Below are 9,968 nucleotides of genomic sequence, written 5' to 3'. Positions count from 1 at the left end.
ATTCCCCAGTTTTTGCAGAACAACGCTTCGACCGGAATCTTTCCAGTCCTCCCTGGTACCCTGATATCTATGACGAAATGGCCAACATTTACCCGCCAGATGACGAGTGGGGCAGGTGATTGGCAATTTCGAAGTACAAACCCTGTCAATAGACCCACTTACCAGCCAAACCTCTCCGCCTAAACCCGTTCCAGCCGCCACCAGGTTCATTATCGACCCCCAAGTAACTTTTGACACATCATCAGGGTGATCTTTAACAAGATCAATAACCTGTCCACCGCATCCCCAATGGACCGCCCGGAGCGTCCACAAGGTAAACCATTTAGAAAGCCCTTTTGAGAAAGAAGCCGTTAACGGATACATTTAAACCCCAAGTGATTACACCTTCTTTGCCCAGCCCCTCCACAAGCTTCTCACCGACACATATTCAACACAACGCACAAGCAGAGGTGAAATGTTCCATACCCCCCGAAAGTTGTTTCACCAGGGCACTCATGCAGCACAATACTAAATCCGGCATAACCATAATAACCATACCCAATACCATGAACCCAACCATTCCCACAACCCCATCACCAAACTAACTTACCCACTCAAAGACCCACAGTGGTTCTACACATTAACCAACATAAACGACATCTTACTTACACCGCTGAGCACGATTACAAGTATAACCAATGCTAGATGTCTATTGATCCCAGTCACAAACCTTCATTTGATGATGCATAACCACAAACCGGAAACCACTGAGATTATTACACTCCTAAAACCCCCATGGCCCAAACACATATGTGCGAATACACCAAGCATTCCGGGAAACAACCATGCTACCAGAATTCCCAGTCATCATGCAGACTTTGGGGCACAGGCCTGCAGTCCCCTGGATTACGACCCAACCCCTCCCGATGGTCCTGATTACTCCACTGGCACGGATATCTTGAAGACAAGCTCTTTGATTGCCGCCCCTCTCCTCCTAAATCTCAATCCCATGAGCATTGGCTTGGACGGTGTATCAAATGGATGGACCACATCAAAACAAAGGATACCCCGGGGCTCGCTCCCATGATAAACAAGCCCATGAGGTACTTCCTTCATCTGAACCTTGTTCTCTAAGAAACCTTTGCGACGAGACTAATCGGTGTCTATTGGGACCGTTTTCCTACATTTTGGACAAGGTATGTTCCACTTAAATTACCCAGCCTACGTGTTTTGTTGCTTATTGATTTTGTTTCAATGTCTTAGGGACGACAATGAGCGAATCGAAGTGATACAAAACGATCGGATGTATGCAAGCATTGACCAGGCTCCATCATTGAGGACTCGCCGGTGGCCAATGTTTGACGGAAACATCTCATGGGAAAGGATGAAACAATATGGCAAGACTGTTCTTAATGAAGAGGAGACTGCAGATGATCTAGTAGCCATCCCTTATTTGGTCACATCAACCCGGTCAACCTACTCAAGGTCTTTGTTGACAGGAGTAAACCAAGGATGCAAGTGTAAAACAATTAGAAAGAATCTCAATTGAGATTCTAACTCAATGACAGGCTGAATAGTAGGACTGGCAGGTCAGAATTGAAATCAATACAAAGCCGTCATTGTTGACATAAGCCGACAAATTTAAGGAAAAAGTTGGGGATCTTTTTGAAAAATTGTGCGGTGTCAGAGACGTGCAAAACTGTAGATATGATTATATACGCCTATACTTAATTTCTACACAATTGCTGACATGCATCCAACCGGGAAAAAAGATGACGCTAATGACCCATTTTTGGTAAGCGTCACTTGAACCTTTGGGGCTTAAAAGCTAATAGCTTAAACGAACAGTTTTCAAGGGCATTTCATCGCTTGCAAGGGAATTGTTCAATCTAAACATTGAATTTTTTTATGAACCGACACAATGCCACTCATCACAAACAAAAAAATATTTTTAAAGCCCTAGAAAAACTCTTGTTTAGACTCATTTTTTGTTTATTTTGCACTATACTAATTTTCAAATGTTTTTTCGATGCGTAGGAAAGTGTTGCCTAATATGCATGGATTGTATCTTGGTTTGCTGAATACCAAATCACTTTTTTCGAAAAGCTAGTCAATTGACCTCCCAAAATGACATTGAGTTCAGTTAGTCAGCTGTTATTTCAAGGACTCATATGCATTCGTTACGTTTAAAATTTACAGTCCCTTGTTAAAAAGAATATATTCCCCGACCTATCCTTTTGCTGGCTATTTCCTATTTCGTTTTTCCCATCTTCATGGCAAATGTAGCAAAATTGTCTTCGTGGCTTGTATGTGATAAGAAATTTAGAACTTACTTGCTGAACTAGGGAATGCAATTAAGCCTAAAGGATGTTCCTTCATCGTTTATTGTCATAAGTTCATAAACAATTTGAAACCTTTGCTATTAGACTACAAACTCTTTGTGGGCCCCTGCATTTTATGATAGCATCCTTCCCTACTGATGAAATAGGCTCTGCCAAATTATATTTTACGTTTTGCTTCCAAACTATGGTTCATTTTAAGTCTAACTAGAACAGAACGTAATGACCCCGAAAATGATGAAATCAAAGCTAAGTTTTGATGGGTTATCAGGTTTAAACATGATAAAGCTATGCTCAAAGAGAAAATGCTCAAGTGGAAGAAAATTTAAAGTTTGGTATGCCTCAATGGGTTTTTCAAGATGAAACGAAATCACGATAATCTGGCCCTCGCCTGGCGCTTTGCGATGCCTATTGTCCTCAAAGCTCAAAGTTATGATTATCAATCCTACAATTATAATCCTGAAACAAATGAAACCAACAATAACCCAACTATCACAATGACTTCACTAAATTGAATTTAATGGCAATTTCTTCCAACATTGCTGCCAATTTGGCTTGTTGATGCCAATGTTCGCCCGTAGTTAATGGGTTGAATTTTAGGCACAAGATAGTAATACCATAGATGCATTTGTTACAGGACACCATTCACACATTCATCAAGCAACACAAATATGACATCAATCCAAGCGAAAAGGAGTCCCAGCTCCCACCTCCACAAACAAGGAGACCATTAGCTTTTTGACCAAAGGCAAGCCTTGGTTATGGCGACCCTTTGCCGATTCCGATTCAAAACCTGAGCTCTTACGCCGACTCACAGAATCGGTTCTCCACGTGGAGGATGTCAATGCTCAAGAATCACCATGCCCCAAGCAGTCTGCTGATTGTTCCAACCACAAGATTTTAGACAGACAGAACCGGCTTGAACCTGACCCAGCTAAACCTCTTGACACTGGCATTCCATTATCAAAGAAGAAATAATTTGACTCAAACGGAAGGGGGAGAACAGATTAATGAATCATTATTATTATTCACTACTATGATTATGTAGATCCGGATGACGAAGAAGCTCTCCAATAGCGTGGAGAGTTCCCCATCCTTCCTATCAGAAGTTGGTTCAAATGGAACCCTGGAAAGTGATGCTTACTTCAACGCCAAAGACACGATGAAAAGACAGAAAGTACGTCGCGCCTCAAAGAACGACCTCCCGGAAAAGGGCTAAAGGAGCAGATCCAAGAGAAAAATTCAAATCCCTGTAGTGCATTGAAATATAATTTCATTGGCTGCATACATTCTGTGTGTCAATAAAGGCATGGTCTTAATTCATAAAAAGAGAATTATGAAATGGTCCGCTAGCTAACAATTGATACATACAGGGTGTCAGATGGTACTTTACAGCGGCTCAGTTTTAGACCGTTTTGATTAAGTCGAATCCCATGACTTGTGATTCCACCCCTTTAAGTGGATGGCACTATGAATTTATGAACACATGATTCCGTCGGAATATTCTTTTCCATTATGGGCAGCGTATCATCTAATATCTAGCCACTTTTTTAAAATCTTTGCAATGCTGTAGCTCAACAAACTATTCAGACAATTGGTAATATTTGAATAAATTTTGAAAAATTATCATCATCATATTTTTGCAGACTTTGGAGACCCCTCTCGATAATTTTGGCCCACTGCACTTCATAAAGATTGTGTATGCGCTTGTACAAGAGATTATCTTCAATAATTGAAGATTTGTGAAGATGAGTGGAATCTCAATCCCTTCTTCTTTGTATAGACATGAACCACTGGTATATGAACGGGACGCTAAGGTTGAAAGCTAACCATTCCGATTTGAGTGAATGTATACATACTTTTCAAGCAGACTTTCCCCCCAGGTCACTGTAATTTGTTCCTTTAAGACGTGAGGAAATTACGACAATCTGGCCATGGTGGCGCTTTTCTGCATTGCTTTGTCCTGCCATCTTAGGTCAAGTTGTGAGCTGCCTACTAAAATGACAGGTCGAATCCAAAAGACCAGCAAGGCAGGGTTTTCAGATAGGAAAGCAAGGCCAGGACACATAGCCACTTCTGCTCTCCCTGTCTTCTCCAGGTTTAGGACTGGCATGCTGAACTCAATACATAACGTCCGAGATAATTTGTTTAGGATATAATTGCTATAGATCTAACGCTTAAACGAGTGAATAGCCTTAACCGCCCCTTGAACAAAAAATGTAAAATCTATTCCAATTTTGTCTGGTATTATGGCAAATTTGCATTTGCACACAAGCCACTTTGCAAGAAACCAGCCCCTTGAAGGGCAGATGCCAATATCTTCTGAAACTGATGATGCCAAGTTAAAATCGGCCATTGGGTGTTTCTAAAGATGCTCTAAACAAAGATGTGAGAACTCTTGCCTAAATAATCTACTTGTAGCATGGCATCGGCACAATTTCTTTTCCGCGACATTATGTGACCTGAGGCCGCCGTTTCTTAAAGCTGATACCTTGGAGTTAGGGGCTTGGAAGTTAGTCGGAATGAAAGTGCAGTCTCCAAAGGGTGCTCTCAAAGCACACGTTAAGCCTCTGTGGTCGCTACAATTGACCCTAAACCCGGTTGGGACAAAGCTAGTGAATGTCTTTAATACGTAATTATGTTTTAAAACATACTGTGCTCCTTTTTCATCCGAATACTAACTCTGCTGTTTCATGCACCTGATCCCCTTGGTATCCTGATTCATAAAACACACTATTAGTATGCCAGCATTCTTTTGACTGAAGTAACGGCTAGAAGCTCAAGGGTAGAGGTTTCCCATATTCAAAACTTCATCATGAATCACTTTGTTATCTTACCACGGAAATGAAACCCATGGACACACTTAAACGGCTCCTCCTCTGTTTCTCTTCGTGTAATCGTTTTTTGGGCTTATATTTAGGAGAACTTTAAACAGGAAGGGTTCAAAGTTTATAGTTAACCCGTCATCTAATGCCAGGGTTCAATAGAGCGGGATTCTGATTTTGAGATACAGTACCGGTAATCTTTGGATGATTTTGAACGCTTTTGCCTCCAGTTTCGACGTTTGATATATGCTTCAATCATGCATTCGTTAGTTGCTCAACATTGGACTGCATTTTTGTTCTTTGTGTAGATATTTTGAATATAAAAAAAAACAGATATAAGGTAGGCTGAAAACCCTAACAATATGTTCAATTAAAAATCATAATGGCATCTTAAAAGGCCAATGAACATCAACATCTTCATTTTCAAACACATCTGTCATAGTTCCCAAGTTCAACCAAAGTTTTTAACCGCACATTTTCTCATGATTTCTATGTTAAAAGATACACCTTCATGATATTTTTTGTTTTAAAATTTCCATATCGATTGTCAAACTATTTTGGTAGGCATACAAAGATGGGCAAACTATAGTCTATCATTTAGATAGTGTTGGGGATTGCATTCCTTGTAGATGTTAGAAACCGTAAAAAAAACAACAAAGCAAATGAACAAGAAAAGTTTGGCTTGTTCGAGATTTACACCATAAGAGTAAAGTGACGTTGCGTGAGATTAAGTCGTAAGTACATTTGAACTGAACCGCCTTCACAACTCTTTTGCTGACTTCCTCAAGATCTTTGATATTTATAAAGCATCTTTAGGACTTCCTCACCACTATTCCTGAACCACATGAAAAACTTATGAGTCCTAAAACCAATATAAACGCTGTTTTTAAATCTATTTTGAAAAAATTAGGAGCAAACTTAGCGCCTTTTTTGAATTAAAATATAACCTATTAAATAACTACTTATTTATATGAGTATGAAAGGTCAAAATTTTCATCGTTCTCAGTTGCAAAATAACTTAATTTCCCTCAAAAATGATGCCGATTGTAGTCCGAAGCAGAAAGATTATTTTTCGTTTTCTTCCGTAGTCTCAAAATTGCTCAAAATGCTATATCATGTCACCTCAAACACACTAAAAGTGTAGCTTTATAAAAGATGTTTCAGAATCATCTTAAGGTTACTTAGTTACACACTCACTAATTAATCTAATGATGAGTCTGTTGAGCTTGGTGAGGCTAGCCAAAATTAAGCAATTAGAGGATCTCATATGTTACAGATCAAGATGCTTTAACGGCCATCAAGACTTGAGGTTTTCAAGGTCTCCTGGCGATGGCGTGACATCTCATTTCTTGAGGAGATGTTCATTGGTCTTGCTCCTGTTTTCTCGTACTTGATGCGTTCATCTCTGGACCAGGGCAAGTTCCCCTCTTCTCTGAAGGTAGCTCATGTTGTTCCAATTTCAAAGGGGAGATAAGTCACTCCCCAGTAACTACAGGCCAATTTCTCTCACTTCGAATATTGCGAAGGTGTTTGAGAAGATCATGAAGTTCAAACTTGTTGAATTTCTTGATATACATGAAGTCCTTCCTCCTAGACAGCATGGGTTCAGAGCACGTTTTAGCACGGTTACCCAACTGATTGAACTTATAGAGCAGGTCATTGAGGGACTGGAAAGACACGAGTCCGTTGGTGCTGTACATCTTGATTTTGCCAAGGCCTTTGACAAAGGAGATCATAGCCTTTTGTTGAATAGACTTCATGACATTGGGATCCAAGGCAAGATTCTGGATAGTATAAGAAATTTCATTTATGGTAGGAAGTAATTAGTTAAGGTCGACGGATCCCTTAGTGACATACATGATGTCAAGTCAGATACTCCTCAGAGCTCCATTTTAGGTCTTCTCTTTTCATCATCTTCATTTGCTCCGTTTCAAAAGCTCAGTTTTAAAGCCCTTCCTCTGCCGATGGCATAAAATTATTTTGTGTCAGGAATGGTCAGAATTCCGATTGTGTGTTACAGGTCCTAAACCAATTCTACTCTTGGGTTGCTGAGAAAATTATGGCCTTGAATGGAATGGAATTCCGCTCAATGACCTTTGGGTCGACGCCATTAGACTCTCCACTCTTATATGATGAAGGTAAGGGTATTCAACCGGTCTCGTTTATGAGCGGTTTCTTTTTTAGGGGATTGTTTTTTTCACGGGCTTTTCTAACCGCTATACTGTTTATAATGCCTTTAGGCATTCAAGTTTTTATATGGGCTAGAATTCACCAAATAAATGAAACCAAAAGTAGTTGGAAAATTCCAAAATGTGTTTTAGTATATCTTAAGAAACTTGACAAGATTTTTAGACATCTGTCCGAACTTATCAGATTCTTGAAGGCTTGAGGGTGCTCTCAAATTGAGAAGGAAATCTGCCAAAACATCATTTTCCTCAGCTTAGAATGCACGAAATGGCATTTTGGCACTATCCTAGTATCAGAAACACCTGGTTCATTAACTTTTCCATCAATATGGGTCATGTCTCTGTTGATTGAGCCAAGGAGAGGGATTTTTGGCAATTTTTACGATTCGTGAGGAAAGACTCGAGCACGATTTTGCTACTTATTGCGAAAAACTCGAACTAGCCTTGGTTCGGCATGTCAATCTCATGTTGTTAAGCCAAAAAATGGCTTTATCTAGGTCTGTTGGCTTGATAAAAAGACAAAATTAAAAGATTTAGACGATTGCCGAGGCTTTAAGGAAAGTAATGAAACCTCCACATCAACTCCGCGAGGTTAAATTCCAATTCAAAGTTGTATATGAATTAACAATATCATAAATGTTCACCTTCCCTCCTTACGCTAAACAATGAATGAATTAAGTGACGTGCTCAGTATTGCTGCAATTATTGGCGATTGTTTGGATCATTCACATATCAGATTAAATAGGTTTAAAATCATCCGTTTCAAAGGAACGTTTTCTATGATCTTCTTGAGGTGAAAGAAAAAAAACAGGAGCTTCGACTTCATGAACCTTTTCAAGTGTAAAGCTTTATTTATCTTTATCAGAGAATTTGGATTGCCATCAAAGTATGAGATCATGAAGCATTGCCCTTATCCAAGACAGTTCAATAAATGTGAGAAACTTCATGTAAGAGTCCGTGAATATTTCATCAGCCATTGAAAGGTCACAATCTACGGTATTAAGGGAAGCCTTGTTACGTATCTATATGTTTGCCATTTACAAAGTAAATATTTTAAGTCACAAATTTGTCTTTTCGACGCATTTCAATTGTTTGGGTACTAATCAAGTGCAAACAGAAACTGTTTCGTTTATGAGATGCCAAGTGAAGTGGATAATTCCAAAGTCAAAATACCATTTCATTTTCGACCACCTGGCAGAAAATGGTGGCAGAAAATGGCAAGAAATCATGTAAAAAGGTGGCATGTAATGGCAAAAAAAAGGAATGTTTTGACACATTTACAACACTAAACACCTTTTTGTTATACTTGCATGCATTCTCAATTTGTTTCGAAAAAGGGCAATGGAGCTTAACAAGAAACATTGTTTGTGTAGGCAATCTAAGTAATTGGGAAAGACACCAGTCCCTTCAATGATATAGCACTCAACGAAGATACAAGCAATACCTTATTCTTTACCTGTTCAAGTGCATCCATGGTCTTTGCCTCAATCCAGGCGTTGAACACTCCCAGAGTAACACAAGAGACATTACTTGTGCCATTTGACATAAGGCAATTTTGCTTAATAATAGAGCCTAAAGGCTTCTTTCGTTTTCAATAGAGCCTCTACATGGTACAACCTTTTGCCCATACCTCTCCGACAATTCTATGTGGGAGATGAACCCTTGCATAGTTCTAAGCGAGACTTGAACCGTTTCCTGCAAATGATACCTGGCTAGCCCCACATTCAGTGGTGCCTCAAAGCGGTAGGTACTAATTCGTTAATAGATCAAATTTCTTATAAAACATAACTTGACTTGGTGGGAAAATATTCCCAGACATCAGCATAAATACCGTGAAAAAAGAAGGAAAAAAAAAGTTTCGACGTCTGGTTGCACCCATGGCATGCTGGGAAGAGGATTTTGCATTGATGCAAGACACTAATTAAGAAATATTTTTCTACAGAATAAAGTTTGAAATTTGCCACGACAATTGATCATGAACAGGATTGCCTTGAAATCTACTCTCAGTCAAAATGATTTTTGACAGTGTTCAAAATTGTATGGTTGCCAGATTCAAATATCATTCCAATTTGAATACCTATATATGCATTCGTTTTGGTTACAATTCAAAAATTCGTTCCAAGTCGATTTTTGCCATCACTGCTTTAAATTCATTTTTCTTTGCAGGGTGTTGTGAAGATAAATTATTCCCTTAGTGTGTTTTCATTTCCGTTTAAGCAAGAATGGTATTAGAATATGGTGACTCACACATATGGATTTCTAATCTGGCGCCAGCTCAAAATACCAGATGAAAATGTGTGGGGAATACATGTTATCTTTGTTTGTTACGAGGTCAGATGGGAGCTCTCGAGCTCGGCCTACCATCGGATGATGGGTGTCCCAATTGATGGATATACCAAGTCGAGGTAACTCCGACATCTCTGGATGTGAGCCTGACCTGAGACTTGCTCCTTCCGTTGCCTTTTAAGGGGTTTCCACCATTTCGAGGAAAATTATAACTTGTGCCCCATCAAACCTTAAAAAGCAAGTAATGATCAAATACTGCTGCACTGGTTCGAACTCTGCCAGTATTTGTGCCGTTTTGAATTCTGAGCTGGCCGAGTCTTAGCGATACCTTTAGACTATAATGGACACCCGGG

Source organism: Tigriopus californicus, chromosome 12 (assembly GCF_007210705.1).
Source record: "Tigriopus californicus strain San Diego chromosome 12, Tcal_SD_v2.1, whole genome shotgun sequence".
NCBI lineage: Eukaryota > Metazoa > Arthropoda > Copepoda > Harpacticoida > Harpacticidae > Tigriopus > Tigriopus californicus.
The sequence above is the reverse complement of the archived record's forward strand: the minus strand, read 5'-3'. Positions refer to the sequence as shown.